This window comes from Vulpes vulpes, chromosome 9 (assembly GCF_048418805.1).
Source record: "Vulpes vulpes isolate BD-2025 chromosome 9, VulVul3, whole genome shotgun sequence".
Taxonomy (NCBI): domain Eukaryota; kingdom Metazoa; phylum Chordata; class Mammalia; order Carnivora; family Canidae; genus Vulpes; species Vulpes vulpes.
The window spans coordinates 57731096-57745892 of record NC_132788.1 but is presented as its reverse complement, the minus strand read 5'-3'; the positions used below and the strand labels follow the sequence as shown (position 1 = coordinate 57745892).

Genomic DNA, 14797 nt, shown 5'->3' with positions numbered 1-14797 from the left:
CTGGCTGTTTCCTGGCTGAACAAACAGAGCAAGGCTCGACTCTGGGTCCCCGGGGTGTGGCTGGGGCCTGTGCACAGGAAAATACTTAAGTCTCTGATCACTGAATGAACAGACTTTCAATTCTCGGTTTTCAGATGCTTACAGGTTTTCCCCAAACTTCCCCAGACATCGAAGGTTCTCATCTGGGCCTTCCCCCCACTCAGCGGGGCTGGAAGGGGTTTGAAAATACATACATTTCTCAAAGAAACCATAAAAGCCGAAGGGAAAACAAAAGGTCTGCCCGCCATGACCTTAAGAAGTTGGGAGCTACTGTACCTACGAGAAGATGGATGTGGACAGAATCTCTTGTGGTCGTTAGTCCACAGTGTTTTACAACAAACCGTCATGCGGCACCCCTTAAACTTATACAGTGATGCATGCCAATTGTTTCTCAAGAAGACAGGGAAAAAAAGCTGATACTCAATTTTAATGTAATTCAGGACGCCTGGGTGGCTCAGTGGTTGAGCGTCTGCATTTGGCTCAGGTGTGATCCCAGAGTTCTGGGATCGAGTCCCCCATCAGGCTCCCTGCATGGAGCCTGCTTCTCCCTCTACCTGTGTCTCTGCTTCTCTCTCTCTCTCTCTCTCTGTGTGTGTCTCTCAGAAATAAATAAATAAAATATTTTAAAAAATTTTTTGATGTAATTCATATGTTCACCTACGTCTCACTGCATAGATTGTAAGATTCTAAAAAAAATGACAGTGTCTTACTTATGTTTGTAACACTAGCACCTGTTACAATGTTTATGCATATGAAATAAGATTAATTTCTTGAAGAAGTTGGGGGTGGCCCTTCTCCCCAGAGGCACCCAGCAGGCCCAGTCCTCAACCACAAGGAAGCTTTGAGGGCAGGCCACATGGGGATCAGCTGACACAGGCAAGGCCAGAGATTTGGGAGGGGGAGGGGATCAGTACCCAGAAGCAGCTCCTGCCCCCAGGGATCTTCCAGAGCTGTGGCTTTTCTAGTTTTTTGGGGATGAAGAGTTTCCTCGATGTCTGGACTTTTTAATGTGACTAAATCATCCTTGAAAGCACTTTAATATAGCCATTATTAATAAAACACATTAATAAGAAATAGCTACATCAAGCTTTTCACTATACCAAACCACTTTCTCCTATTTGCTGCCAGTTAGCCTGGTGGGCATCATGGTCCACCCTCCTGTGGACCCCTTTTCCAATTGGGCAATGGAAGCCCAGGTAGGAGGTGGGGCTGGCTGGGGTTCATACAGCCAGGAAACAGCAGAAGGGCTGGCTATGGGAGGAGTGGAGGTCATATGTCTTAAGGGGATGTGTGACTTTGGCCACGTCAATGCACTTCTCGTCAATGCACTTCTCTAAGCCTCAAAATGCTCATCAAGAGGAAGGATGGATAGGAGGGTGGAAGGCAGACAGGCTCATGAGAAGTGGCTTGCGTTCCAAGGTTACTTCCCTCCTCCACCCTAAGAGATCTGGCCTCCTGGTTATATACACTGACGACTGCACTGGTTGGGCGGGGGAGAGGAACACGACACGGGACACAATGTCTTGTGCCATTTTGCAACCAAACCATGATCATTTATGTCATCTCTCCCTTCCTGCCTTGTTCCTCACTCTATCCCCACTGTCCCACACTGTGCCTAGTATACAGCAGGTGCTCCAAAAACACTCAGTGCATTAGTGAATGGACACAGGAATGCTGAGTAAACACCTCAATTCATTCAACTATGAGGGCTCCTCACAGGACAGGAGAGGCGGGGAGGGGCGGGGGGAACAATCCAGAAAGAACAGTAGGGCTCCACAGGGCAGCCCCACACACACACACACATGGAAGGAGGGCAAGGTGAGGAGTTGGGGCCCAGAAGCATGGAAGACAGGACTCCTAGTCTTGTGTGGCCAGGACGGGATCACGGGGCACCTCCCTGAGCCTGGCTTCTTCATCCACAAAGCAAAGAACATGAGAACTTTGCCACAGGACCATTTCATGCCTCAAATGAGGAAAGGACCGTAAAGTTCTGGGGTGTCACAGGTGCTCAGCATCTCCAGGTTGAAAACAGATCTCATAAGTCACCTTGGCTGGCCCTTCTGTTGCGTGGGGGAAGACACAGATGCCCAGGGCGCGACATCTCAGGGACCCACAGCAAGGAGGGCTAGGGCTGGGCAAAGGGCTCCTGCCACTGGTTCATGGGGACCAGCTGCAAGCATGACCTCCCTGGCCACTGGGTAAATGACTTTGCCAGGTAAGCTTGTCAGATTTACTCAGACTGCAAAGTGCATACTTAAAAACATGACTTGCTGTTTCTCTGAAATTCTCCTTAACTGGATGCCCTGTATTTTATCTAGCAACTTTATTCAGAATATCTGGAGGGATCTCACACACACACTACGGCATCCAGCACAAAATATGACACCTGTTACAATGTTTATGCATATGAAATAAGATCACGCCCTGAGGTCACAAGAGGGATCAAATACTCTGGCCTCCTGGTCTGAAAACTTCAACGGAGTACAAATTAAAGGGCCTGGGACTTTGGGGTCCCACCCTCCCACAAGCATGCTCTTTTGTTTCTTCCCACTCAGAGGAAGCCACTTCCCCGGTAGCTGCCCAGACCTTTCGAGGTCTTCTAACCTCCTCCCTGTTTCCACAGGTTTTGCAGAGCGGGTGCCCACTCCCAAGGATGTTCTATAGTCAGTCCTCACCTCATTGATGAGCCCAAATGCCACCTCCACCTATCCTGCTCCCCTCTCAGACATTGGTAACTGATCGTGGCACCTTTCCCACTGATCAGTGGGAAGTCCTTAGAGTCCTTATCAACCCCTGGCCTCTCTCTGGGCCTCAGGAATTAATGGACAAGAGAAAGCTCTCATGTCAGGCGCATGGTCGGGGAGGTAGGATGCCTAGAAAAGACGAGGAATCAAACAGAAGGCCAGAGCACCACTCAGCTCTTAAACATAAATAAGGGGCACCTGGGTGGCTCACTGGTTGAGCATCTGCCTTCGGCCCAGGGTGTGATCCTGGGGTCCTGGGATCGAGTCCTGCATCGGGCTCTCTGCAGGGAGACTGCTCCTCCCTCTGCCTGTGTCTCTGCCTCTCTCTCTCTCTGTGTGTCTCTCATGAATGAATAAATAAAATCTTTAAAAAAAAATAAGAAAACATAAATAAGAGCCATGTCCCCTCACTGTGGCAGGAGGGAGGGAGGGAGGCACGGGCCCTTTACAACAGGGCAGCCCTGATGGGGCCCACAGAGCAAGAGCTCAGGGGTGATGAAAAGAACAAGGTTGAGGGAATCTGGAGGTGAGAGAACACCTGTGCCAGGTAACGTGGGAGCTGAGTCAGCAGAGTCAGGCTGGGCATGTGCGGCAGGGGAGCTGGGGATTCAGAACTGCCTCTGGCTACTCCTAGGGATGAAGGCATAGGGGTGAGAATTCATTATGGGAAGCCAAGGTATCCAAGTGTACAGCCCCACGGCGGGGGAGGGGGGGAACACCTGGCTGCCAGGCTGTGGTAGGGGCCAGCCCTCAAGCACGCGACAGACCCTCTGGGGCATGTGCGCTTCTGTCTGCTTTATAGAGAACACCCAGCCTGGAGAGGGAGGCCATCACGGCAGGCACTGGCTCTTAAGTGGCTGAGCTCAGATTCATGCCCAAAGCTGGGCACTGCCAGCCCAGGAGCTCCCCCAGGGAAGATTCCAGAACCTTGTTTTATACCTGAGGAGAATGAGGGCCCAGAGAAGGGAAATGACTCATCCAAGGTCCCCCAGCATGTTGGTGGGGAAGCCGGTAGATAAAGGTGGGGTCCTGGGGGACCCTCTGGGCGGTCGTGCCTGAATACTGACCCCGGGCACCCTCCCCCAGGGAGCCAGCCTGCCAAACCCAGAGGCGTCTGCAGCTTTAGGATCCGGGAGGCTCCTGCTTCGGGGAGCCTCGGTTTCTGGACTTGGGATCCGCTGCTGGCTGAGAACAGACTAACAGATGGGAATACCTCCCGCAGGCCCTCTCAGGTTTCACCTCGGCAGGCAGCTCTGGTCTTTGACATGCCCTGCTAGTTTCTGGAAAAAACAACAAAAAAACCCCTGTGATATTGTGATTTCTAATATATATAAATATATTTGGTCTTTGTCCCGGTTGCTGGCAGAGCTCCTATAACTGGTAATTTCCTAAGTGATGAGAGTGAGAAGGTGTCTTTTGTTATGTTAACGAGTGACTTTTAGCTTGTACCTAAGGCTATAGGGGCCGGTTGCTAGGAGAAGCAGCCCAGCCGCGATTCCAGGGTTAGAACTCGCAGTCCCACCCTCCGTGCGGGGAGGAGAGAGGGTGGAGACTGAACTCAATCACCAAAGGCCACTGATTTAATCAATCGTGCTTAAAGTAATGAAGCTGCCATAAAAATGTAAAAGGACGGGATTCAGAGATGGAGACGGGGCGGGGGGGGGGGGCAGTGGCCCCTGGAGAGGGGGACGTGGAAGCTCCACCCCCCTTCCCACTCACCTTGCCCTGTGCATCCCTTCCCTGTGGCTGTCCCTGCGTTCTGGCCCTTATGGACAGACCACTAATCTGGTCCATAAGATGTTTCTCTGGGTTCTGTGAGCTGCCCTAGCAATTTCATCAAACCCATGGCGGAGGTCATGGGACGCTCCGATTTACAGCTCCGATTTATAGCCAGGTGTCCGAAAGCACAGGTGACGATCCTGACACTTGGGCGACAGGCAGCAGAAGTGAGGTGGGAGCAGGAGGTCGGCCTTGGAAGGGCTGAATCATTAACCTGCGGTGTCTGACGCCAGCCCAAAGTAAACAGTGTCAGAAGTGAGTTAATAGGTAGGACCTCCAGCGAGTGCTGGAATTGCTTGGTGGTATGGGGGTGGGGTGGGAGGAGGGACCCCACACACAGAATTGTAACCTCTCTCCTTAAAAAAAAAAAAAAAAAAATCTGTCTGCTGTTGGGGCTAAGAGCCAGAGACAGGAAAAGAAAGCAAGGAGTCTTCTCTCCACTGGAGGCCCAAGCCTCCCCCAACAGGTGAGGCCAGAAGAAGAGGCTCTTGCTTGCCCTGGTCGCCCAGAGGCCTGAGCTTCCAGCAGCTGCTGTGTGGAACAGAGTGTAAGCCAAAGGTGTGGACTAAAGCCCAGGCTCCCTGTCCTGACACATGGCTGACCTCGAGTTGGCCACTGCCCTCCCAAGCCTCAAATTTCTCACCTGTTACACATGGACAGTAATAATAACTACGCTATAAAATAATGCAAGTATTACGGATGGAAAACCTTCCTGAGAACTGCGAACGGCCGTACATGCTGTTACTGTCTGTATATTCAGACCACTGTGATAGAGGTGTTAAAAGTAATCCTGACAGCAGCAGTAAGAATAGCAATCCCAACTGCCATGTGCTGGGGCTGGGGGGCGGGGGGGGGGGGGGGGGGGGGCAGCAAGTGCCAGCCACCATGTGAAGAACTTTCAGAGTTCCCTGATCTTCCAACCAGAGAGGACAGATGCTACATCATTCTACACCATGTCTATTTTGACAGAGGACCTGAGGGCCCAGAGAGGTTAAGTGACCTGCCCTGGGTCACACAGCTAGGTAGAGGCCAAATGACATTTATGCCCAGGCTCATGGGACACCTGAGCTAAGGTCTTAACCACACCTCTCCTCTCTCTAAAGGGCATTAATTAAACTCAGAGTCTGGTCCAGTGTTCCTAACACATCTTGTTTATTGATTTTTTATTTTCTTTCCAAAAAAAGGAAGGCTGGCAGACTGTGGGCTGCTTCTCTGGGATGGGTTGTTTTCAATCCATGGCTCCCTGAATCCCTGAAGGCAGGGGCTCCCCAGGGAAGTGGTACTACTCCCTCTTGAGGCCTGCGAGGCTGTCACTGAAGATAGGCAGAGGCTTCCCTTAGGGCAATTTCTTCCTTCCTTCCTTTCTTTCTTTCTTTCTTTCTTTCTTTCTTTCTTTCTTTCTTTCTTTCTTTCTCTTTTTTCAGACTTTTTATTTTATTCATGAGAGACAGAGAGAGGCAGAGACAGGCAGAGGGAGAAGCAGGCTCCCTGCGGAAAGCCCGATGTGGAACTAAATCCCGGGATCACGACCTGAGCCAAAGGCAGAGGCCCAACCTCTGAGCCACCCAGGCGTCCCAATTAGGGTAATTTCTGAGGGCCAATATTTGGCAACATGTGCCCAGCACCTTAAAAAAGCACACTCCCTTTAGGCTAGCCATTCCAATCTTTTCAACCAGACCAGTGTATAAAGATGCCTACTCAGAGATGTTCAGTGCACGCAGTTTTGCAAGATCTGGAGATCCATTGCATGACAATGTGAATATATTTAACACTACTATACTGTAGACTTAAAAATGGTCGAGATGGTTCATTTTATGTTATGTATATTTTACCACAATTAAAAATAGAAAGAAAAAAGAAAGATGTTCACAGCAGAGTGGTTTACATGAAAGAGAAACTACAATGGGCCAATCTCTCGTCACTAGGGGATTAATTCAATAAATGATGGTTTGCCCAAACTAAAGTAATTAAGAAGTGCGGATAGGGGGTGGGCAAGTGATCAGCAAACTTGCCCCCCCCTCCCCCTGCCCCAGGGCCAGATCTAGTAGGTTATTATTTTTTTTTTAAGATTTTATTTATTTATTCATGAGAGACACACAAAGAGAGAGGCAGAGACACAGGCAGAGGGAGAAGCAGGCTCCATGCAGGGAGCCTGACGTGGTACTTGATCCCGGGTCTCCAGGATCATGCCCTGGGCTGAGGGTGGCACTAAACCGCTGAGCCACCCAGGTTGCCCTAGCAGGTTATTTTTGTAAATAAAGTTTTACTGGTATAAAATGACACCCGCTCATTTGCATTTTGTCTGTGACTGCATTCTGGGTATAAGTGCAGATGTGAGACCATCTGAGATCAGTGGAGGTAAAACCACAAGACCCTAAAACCGAAATATATCCTATCTAGCCCTTTAAAAAAATATCTGCTGACCCTGACTTAGAAGATCAAAGACCCAGAAAAACGCTAAGAAATATGATGGGGAATGGGGGTGGGAAGCTGGCTCCCAAACACGGCCACACGGTGAGTTCAATTTTAAAAGGCAAAATGTAAATAATGCATATTCACCCACACATTTACAAATGCCCTGTTAGGTGGTTATGTCTCCATGGCAGGAAAGGAGATGAATTTTATTTTCTTCTTTTGACTTTTCTGTGCTCTCCAACTTTTCCCTATTAAAAATACATTACTTCCGGGACACCTGGGTGGCTGGCTCAGTGGTTGAGTGACTGCCTTCAGCTCAGGGCGTGATCCTGGGGTCTTGGGATCGAGTCCTGAATCAGGATCCCCACAGGGAGCCTGCTTCTCCCTCTGCCTATGTCTCTGCCTCTCTCTCTGTGTCTATTATGAATAAATAAATAAAATCTTTTAAAAAATACATCACTTCCCAACACTAGAAGAAATGGTAATTATGTGGCCCAACAGGAGTGTTAGCTAATACTACAGTGACAATCACACTTTGCAGTAGAAATGTATCAAATCAAAATGTTTTCACACCTTAAACCTAGAGACTGTTGCATGTCAAATTATCTCAATTTTTTTTAAATGTATCATTTTTATGATCAGGGCAGACAGACAGTAAATATCATTTTCTCACTGTCTTGGCTCCTCCAGGGAGCCAGTGAAGAGGGTGTCGCTGTCACTGGAGGGGTCACAGGTCTGCTGTATGAACACTGCCGGAGTTCACAACCTGGAGGGATCTGGGAGGGGATGGGGGAGCAGGACCCCTGGGAATCCTTAGAACAGGCCCAGAGAGGGCACCTGGGTGGCTCAGTGGTTGAGCATCTGCCTTCGGCTCAGGGCATGATCCCCGGGTCCTGGGATCGAGTACCGCATCAGGCTCCCCTCAAGGAGCCTACTTCTCCCTCTGCCTATGTCTCTGCCTCTCTCTCTGTGTCTGTCATGAATAATAAATAAACCTTAAAAAAAAAAAAAAAAAAAAAAAAGAACAAGCCCAGGGAGTTTCCCCTGCAACTAAAATGACCACAGACACCTAAAAGGGTAGATCTGATTTCAGCAGAGGCGAATGAGGGGACTGAGCTAAGGGATCCTGCCAAGGATCATGAAATTAGAACATGTACGGGGGTGCTCCATACTGATTTTGTTAGGCCTGTTGAGTGCTTCAGGGACAAAGGGACCCTTACCCCTGATACTATACATGCTTTCTAATCCTCCTGGGTACTCCTATTGGTCCATCTTACAGGTGGGAAAGCCAAGGTTTCGAGTCCAGTGATTCTCCTCTCAAGGCCACAATGCTGGCATAGGACGGAGCCAGGGGTTCGAATCCAGAACTGTGTGATATTCCAGCTCCACAGACTTCCCACTGCCAGCAATCACAGTTTTGGCCGGTTCCTTAACAGCTCCAAGTCTGCTGAACAACCGTCAAACGCCCACCTCTCAATCACCTCCCTGCTTGCTGCGCGCCTTGAGGGGCTGTGAGTGTCTGTCATCTGGTTCCTCAGGTTCCTCAGATGGGAGCCTGGAGGCCTCTGTAAGAGGGCCACACACCTAGACGCCTGGGAGTGCTCCCTAGAGACCACCGCCTTGCCTCCAAATCCTGCTGCCTGCCGTGTCACATGGCCCGGGAGCCCTTCCAGAAAAAATAAACCCAAAGGGCCATGTGGAGGAGGCGACATACAGGCCTGAGAGCAAACCCACTTCTCAGCCTCTGCTGTGTCTCCTGTGAAATGGGCTCCCACCAACTGCGGTTGGATCAGCACACCTAGTAGGAGAGGCTTCTATCTGTTTATTGCCCGGAAAATCACCAGCCCAGCTGGGGGCTGGGAGCCTTGCACAAGACTCTTTATCTGGAAGCAGAACTCACTCAGTGCACTCCAGCTTTGCAGCAGCAGGCATCTCATTCCTGGTCTGCCCCAGGCTACTCATTAACGAGCACAAGGCCTTGGGAATGGGCTGGCCTAGGAGTCTGGTCCCAGCCTGGGGGGAGGAGAGAGCAGGGCTGGATGGTGCAGGCACCAGGGTCAGAAGAGGTAGGGTTCAGATCCTTCCTACCTGGGTGACCTTGGGAGGAGGGAATTCACCTCCCCGTGCCTCAGTTTCCCCATCTGTACAATGGAGATACTATCAGTGTCTAACTTATAGGGCTATTTTGAGGACTGAGTCTCTAAAGTGCCTGGCGGTATCTGACACACAGTAAGCACTCAATAAATGTACCTGCCATTTTTACAAAAAGAACAGCAGCACCCACATCCTAAGACTCTTGTGGGCTAAAACGTGCTGTTGCTCTAGGTGCCATAACTAGCATGCTGTTAAAGAGTTTAATAAATGCTCATGATCATTCTTACTGACATTGGTGAGCAGTATGGTAATGACTCTGGAGGCTGACATGGACTTGGACATCTCCATGCCCACTCAGCAGCTAGCCAGGGAGGTGTCCTGAGCCACCAGGGATATGCCTGCCTGATGGCACAGAATAAAGAACAGGTCTCCATGGGGTCATGTGGCCTGGTGGGGGGGTTGTTGATGATTGGGTCAGGCCCACTGTAGGTAACAGAGGGCCAGGGTCTCAGGGCCTTTCTCCCAGTCCTGGCTTCTTAGGTGTCCCCACATCAGCCAAACTCCAAATCTGGACCAGTAAGAGCTGGGTCAGGGCACTACCTTCCCTCCTGGGAGAAATTTCTACCCAAGAAGCCAGGGTGGTTTGCACATTCTAGAGTAGAGTCTACTAGTGAGTCATGAAATCAACTTAAAGGGTCAGGACAATCCTTTTTTTTTTTTTGGACAATCATTTTTACAAAAGAGAACAGACTAGAACAGAGCCCTAAAGATGTTGAAGTTGCGGGTTTGTGAGACTGGTTTCACTTTCAAGTGTGTGTACGGGCGAACACACAGGGTATCCTGTTGTAAAATCTATTCCTTACTGAATGTCAGAACAAAAAAGACTTCAAAGTAAAGATGTTTTAAACCAAGGTGAAGAAGTAATCTGCAGAAAACTCAGGTTCCTGCCCCATTTAAAAACACTGTGATCCTGAACCAACGGGGGGGGGGGGGGGGGGGGGGTAGCTTCTGTAAATATGAGACAGTCAGCAAAACGTCATTAACATTTGTAGATTAGATAACAAAATTGTGTCAATGTTAAATGTCCTGGGGTTGATAACTGCATGTGCTTATTTAAGAGAATGAATGGCCTTGCTCTTACGAAATACAGTCAAAGGATTAGGACTAAAGGGGCATCATGCCTGTAATTTACTCCCTAATGAGTCAGCAAAAAAAAAAGTATTAATGTGACTATTTTGATAGCATACATATATATATAGAGATGAAGCAAACGTAGCAAATGTTAACAATGGGAAAATCTAAGTGAAAGGTATACAAGAGTTCACTGTATTCTCCATTCCACTTTTCTGAAGGTTTTCAATTTTTTAAAAAGAAAAAGTTTAGGGGCACCAGGGTGGCTTAGTCAGTTGAGCGTCCAACTCTTGGTTTCTGCTGGGGTCAGGATCTCATGGGTGGTGGGGAGGGGCTCTGCACTCAGCAGGGAGTCTGCTTGTGGGTTCTCTCCCTCTGCCCCCTCCCCCCTCATGCATGCTCACTCTCTCTCAAATGAACAGATCTTTAAAAAAGAAATAAGTATGGGATCCCTGGGTGGCGCAGTGGTTTGGCGCTTGCCTTTGGCCCAGGGCGCGATCCTGGAGACCCGGGATCGAATCCCACATCAGGCTCCCGGTGCATGGAGCCTGTTTCTCCCTCTGCCTATGTCTCTGCCTCTCTCTCTGTCTCTCTGTGACTATCATAAATTAATAAAAAAAAAAAAATTAAAAAAAAAAAAAGAAATAAGTAAAAAGTTTAATAATGAGACAATTGGGACAGTAGCCCCAAGTTCTGATAGGAGCATCCTATCAGTACTGGGAGCCAAGCATCTCACCCTTTTATGTGTGTCTGACCCCAATCCTCAGAATTAACTCAAGAAGCCCCCTATCAGTGCTCGGTGGCAAAGCCAGGATGGGGTCCAGGCCAGACTCCAAAATCAGTGCTCAGCATTTGTAGGGTTGCCTCCCTGGCACAGTCAGGCATAGGTGGCCAACCGGGGCCATAAACCCAACACCCAGAGATGACACATGGACGAGGTCCCGAAGCTCTGGGCATTCTGCTTCCTCCTCCTCAAGCCTGAAGGAGACACTGAGATCCTGAGCACCCCACATTGGTGAGACGGCAACACCATGGGGAGGTCAAATGCCACTTACATTTTGGAGGCTCCTCAGCAAAAGTTGTTGTTCTGGACCTAATACAACGAGAGGAAGCAAAGAAGAAAAGATCTGGTCAGGTTGTGACTGTATGCAGGGCTTGGGATCTTCTACGTGTGACTGTCCAACTCACACACACTGGGAGCAGACAAGTCAACACCCAGTGGGGCCAGGGCTGGGAAAACCAGGGTGCACAGGCGCCCATGCACACATGCATGCTCACACATACACATGCAGACACACAGACCCACGAGTTCACATACAGGTGCACCTGCGCACACACATCCACACTTGCTCACATACCCGGCTCCTCAAACTGTCAGCAGCGAGGACTGCTGGCAGCCTATGCCGGGGACGGCAAACATAAGCCACTGCCATTGCCCTAGCCTGCCCCAGAAGCCTGAACTCCCAGGGGCACCATACCAGCCTGGTCACAGGCCCAAGTCTGTGAATGACTGTGTCCCTGTAAGCAAAGGGACGCATCAAGACAAGACAGAGGGGCTGAGGGAGGCCTGGGGGCCCCAGACTCTTGGAGAATATGATAATTCATCGACTGGTTAAAGGCTCCAGGAATCACAGTGCCAAGGAAATCTGTTGAACTTCGCTGAGTCAAGCAGTTGCCAAATGTCATTGACCCCAGAAGGCTTTTTTAAAATTTTTTTTAAAGTAGAACACCTCCTGTTCTTTGGCACTCGGTTTGGGAAAAAATGCAAGTCGAGGAAGATCACCTCTGCCCCTCTCATTCCACCAGCAGAGCTTTGCTGGAAGGCTCCCCTGGTTTCCTAGAATATAAAAATGCAGAAAACCAGGAAATGGTTTCTTATCAAATAAGATCACACATTTCAATGAACAGGTAAATGGATTAGCATTGCAGGGAACGGAGTAGCTGTGGGAGGGCAGAAAGAGGCCTGTAGGGTAGACAAGTGTTTCCTCAATGTACCTGAGGCCCTTCCTTGGACTCAGACACATGGCCCCAGCAAGTCTACAGAGCTCCCTCCCCCCAAATTAGACAAGCTCATTACTACATTAGGGCCCCCACATTCAACGGGCTCCTATAGGTGCCCAGTGTTCAAGGCACTGTGGGGTAACAATATTCAGTCAGTAATTTCTTAAGGGGCACCTGGCTGGCTCAGTCAGTAGAACATGTGACTCTCGGTCTCAGGGTGGTAAGTTTGAGCCCCATGCTGGGTGGAGAGATTACTTAAATATATATATATATATATATATATATATATATATATATATATATATATATATTTTTTATAAGATTTTATTTATTCATGAGAGACACAGAGAGAGAGGCACAGACACAGGCAGAGGGAAAAGCAGGCTCCATTCCATGCAGGGAGCCCAACGTGGGACTCGACCCCGGGTCCCCAGGACCCTCCAAGACTACACCCTGGGCTGAAGGTAGCACCAAACCACTGAGCCACCTGGGCTGCCCCAAAATAAAATATATATATATATATATATTTAAAATTTATTGAGCACCTACGATGTGCCAGGCACTGCTTCAGGTACTAGAACACAGCTGAGGTCCCTGCTCTTCTGGAGCCCACAACCCCACGGTAATGGCCAACATGTGACACAGATACCACAGAGGCTTCATTTTCTGGGTGGACACATGGCATTGTAAAGGCTGGGGTGGGTTAGTAATGCCTGCAATAGGTGTAGGTGCTGTGGCAACGTGTAACTTGCTATCCTGGACTATACCATGGGAAGAGGGACAAAGAAAAAGATGAAGGTGGCATGTTTAATGCACAATTATAAGCATAATGTTAAGGGAACCAGGAAAAGGAGTATAATTCTATCTGGCCTGAGATCTAAGCAGTTGTGTGAGGGCAACCCAGCTCAAAGAGGAGGACAAGAATGGCACTAAGTCCCTGCGGATATAGCCTGCTGGCACCCATGCCACTTCTTCTGGGGGCAGCCTCACATCTCTTCCACCTGGAGACACATGCCTACCCACTCTCAGCCCATGGGGTCCTGGGTGGGTATGTGAGCCAGGCCTAGCCAACCAGAGGGGCTGTGACTATTGGCTCAAGGGTAAGCACCTGACCAAGGCTGGACAATGAGAGGGATGACAGGGGCTTATGCAAAAAATATTGAAAAAAAAAAAAGGCTCTTTCTAGACTGAGATGATTCTGCTGGGAGGGGAAGCATCCTATGCGGCTGAGAGTACCCCAAGGAAGATAAAACCAACACAGGAGCCCAGAAATGGAGAGAAAGAAACGGAGTCCCAATGACATAGCTCAGCACCTGGATCCAGCCATGCCTGAAGTATGACTTGGGGATTTTCAGTTAAGAATCCGTAAATATTTTTTTCCTTCTTTCTTCCCCTCCCTCTCTCCTTCTTTCCCTCCTTTCTTTTTTTAAAAAATAGTTTGAACAGGTGGATCCCTGGGTGGCTTGGCGGTACGGCGCCTGCCTTCGGCCCAGGGTGTGATCTTGGAGACCGAGGATCGGGTCCCACATTGGGCTCCCTTCAGGGAGCCTGCTTCTCCCTCTCTCTGTGTCTCTCATGAATAGATAAATAAAATCTTTATAAATAAATAAATAAATAAATAAATAAATAAATAAATAAATAGTTTGAACTGATTTCTGCCACTTGCAACTCTAAGAATCCAGACCTATGCCTTGCCTCAGGTATATTGTATAACTTTATGCATGCCCCTTTACCTGATGTTTAGGCCATCAGAAAATTGGGGAATGGAATGACCCCCTGCAGCCCTGGTACTCTCAGCCCTTAGCAAAGATTGGGACTGACCCTCCCGGACCTCTGGGCATTTGGCCGGAGATGGAGAAATCAGCCCTTCTCAAAGTTAAGCCTGGAGGGCTTCTTAAAACTTGCTAGGCCCCACTCCGGGGGCCTGAGTCAGCAGGTCTGGGGTGGGGCCCTGATTCTACATTCTAACAAGCTCCCAGGTGATGACCAGACCGCACATCCTGCAACCACAAGTCGAGAACCTAGATTCTAAATCTGTTCTACTCTTCCTGGGTGCTTGGGGCAGACGCCTGGTGCAAAAATAAAGCCCCAGCCAAGCACATCTCAGCAACCCTTGTCTTCAAGCAGATCCCCAGTTGCAAGGATGAACCTGTACTTGAACAACTAATGCACCAGCTCCCAGCTTCCACATATCCCACTGCCAATGTTTCCAGCCGGCCCTCCACCCTGGGATTCATCTAAAAAATGAGGCCGTAAGAGTGACAAGGCCTCACGCTGGTCTTCTAGGAGCTGTGAGCATCCCCCAACGGCTCCCCACACCAGGCGGCTGCCAGCAGCAAGTCCCTCTTCAGACCTGATCCTGACACACTGCCTCAGGCTGCCCTGCTGTCAGCACCGCCTGGCTGGCCCTGGGCTCTCCCTGATTTACATCCGACTTGGCTGCCTTGAAATGCCTCCTGTGGCTTTTGGACCGTGGACACTGTTCAGTAGAAAACGGCTTCCCCACCAGCATCCTTTCCAAAGTGGCGCTGGCCCAGAGGGCCTGGCCTGGCCTGGCTCAGCCGCCTCCCAGCTGTGTGGCCTCAGGCAAGTTA

General features: G+C 49.5%; 1 protein-coding gene across 1 annotated transcript in view; it reads right to left on the bottom strand.

Annotated features, from left to right (window-relative positions):
- Nucleotides 1-14797, bottom strand: part of SLC6A6 (solute carrier family 6 member 6) — an 86054-nt gene that overhangs the window by 61410 nt on the left and 9847 nt on the right. The window contains exon 2 of the mRNA XM_072720211.1: nt 11258-11295. The gene's annotated coding sequence lies outside the window, so the exon portion shown is untranslated. The remainder of the gene's footprint in view (nt 1-11257; nt 11296-14797) is intronic.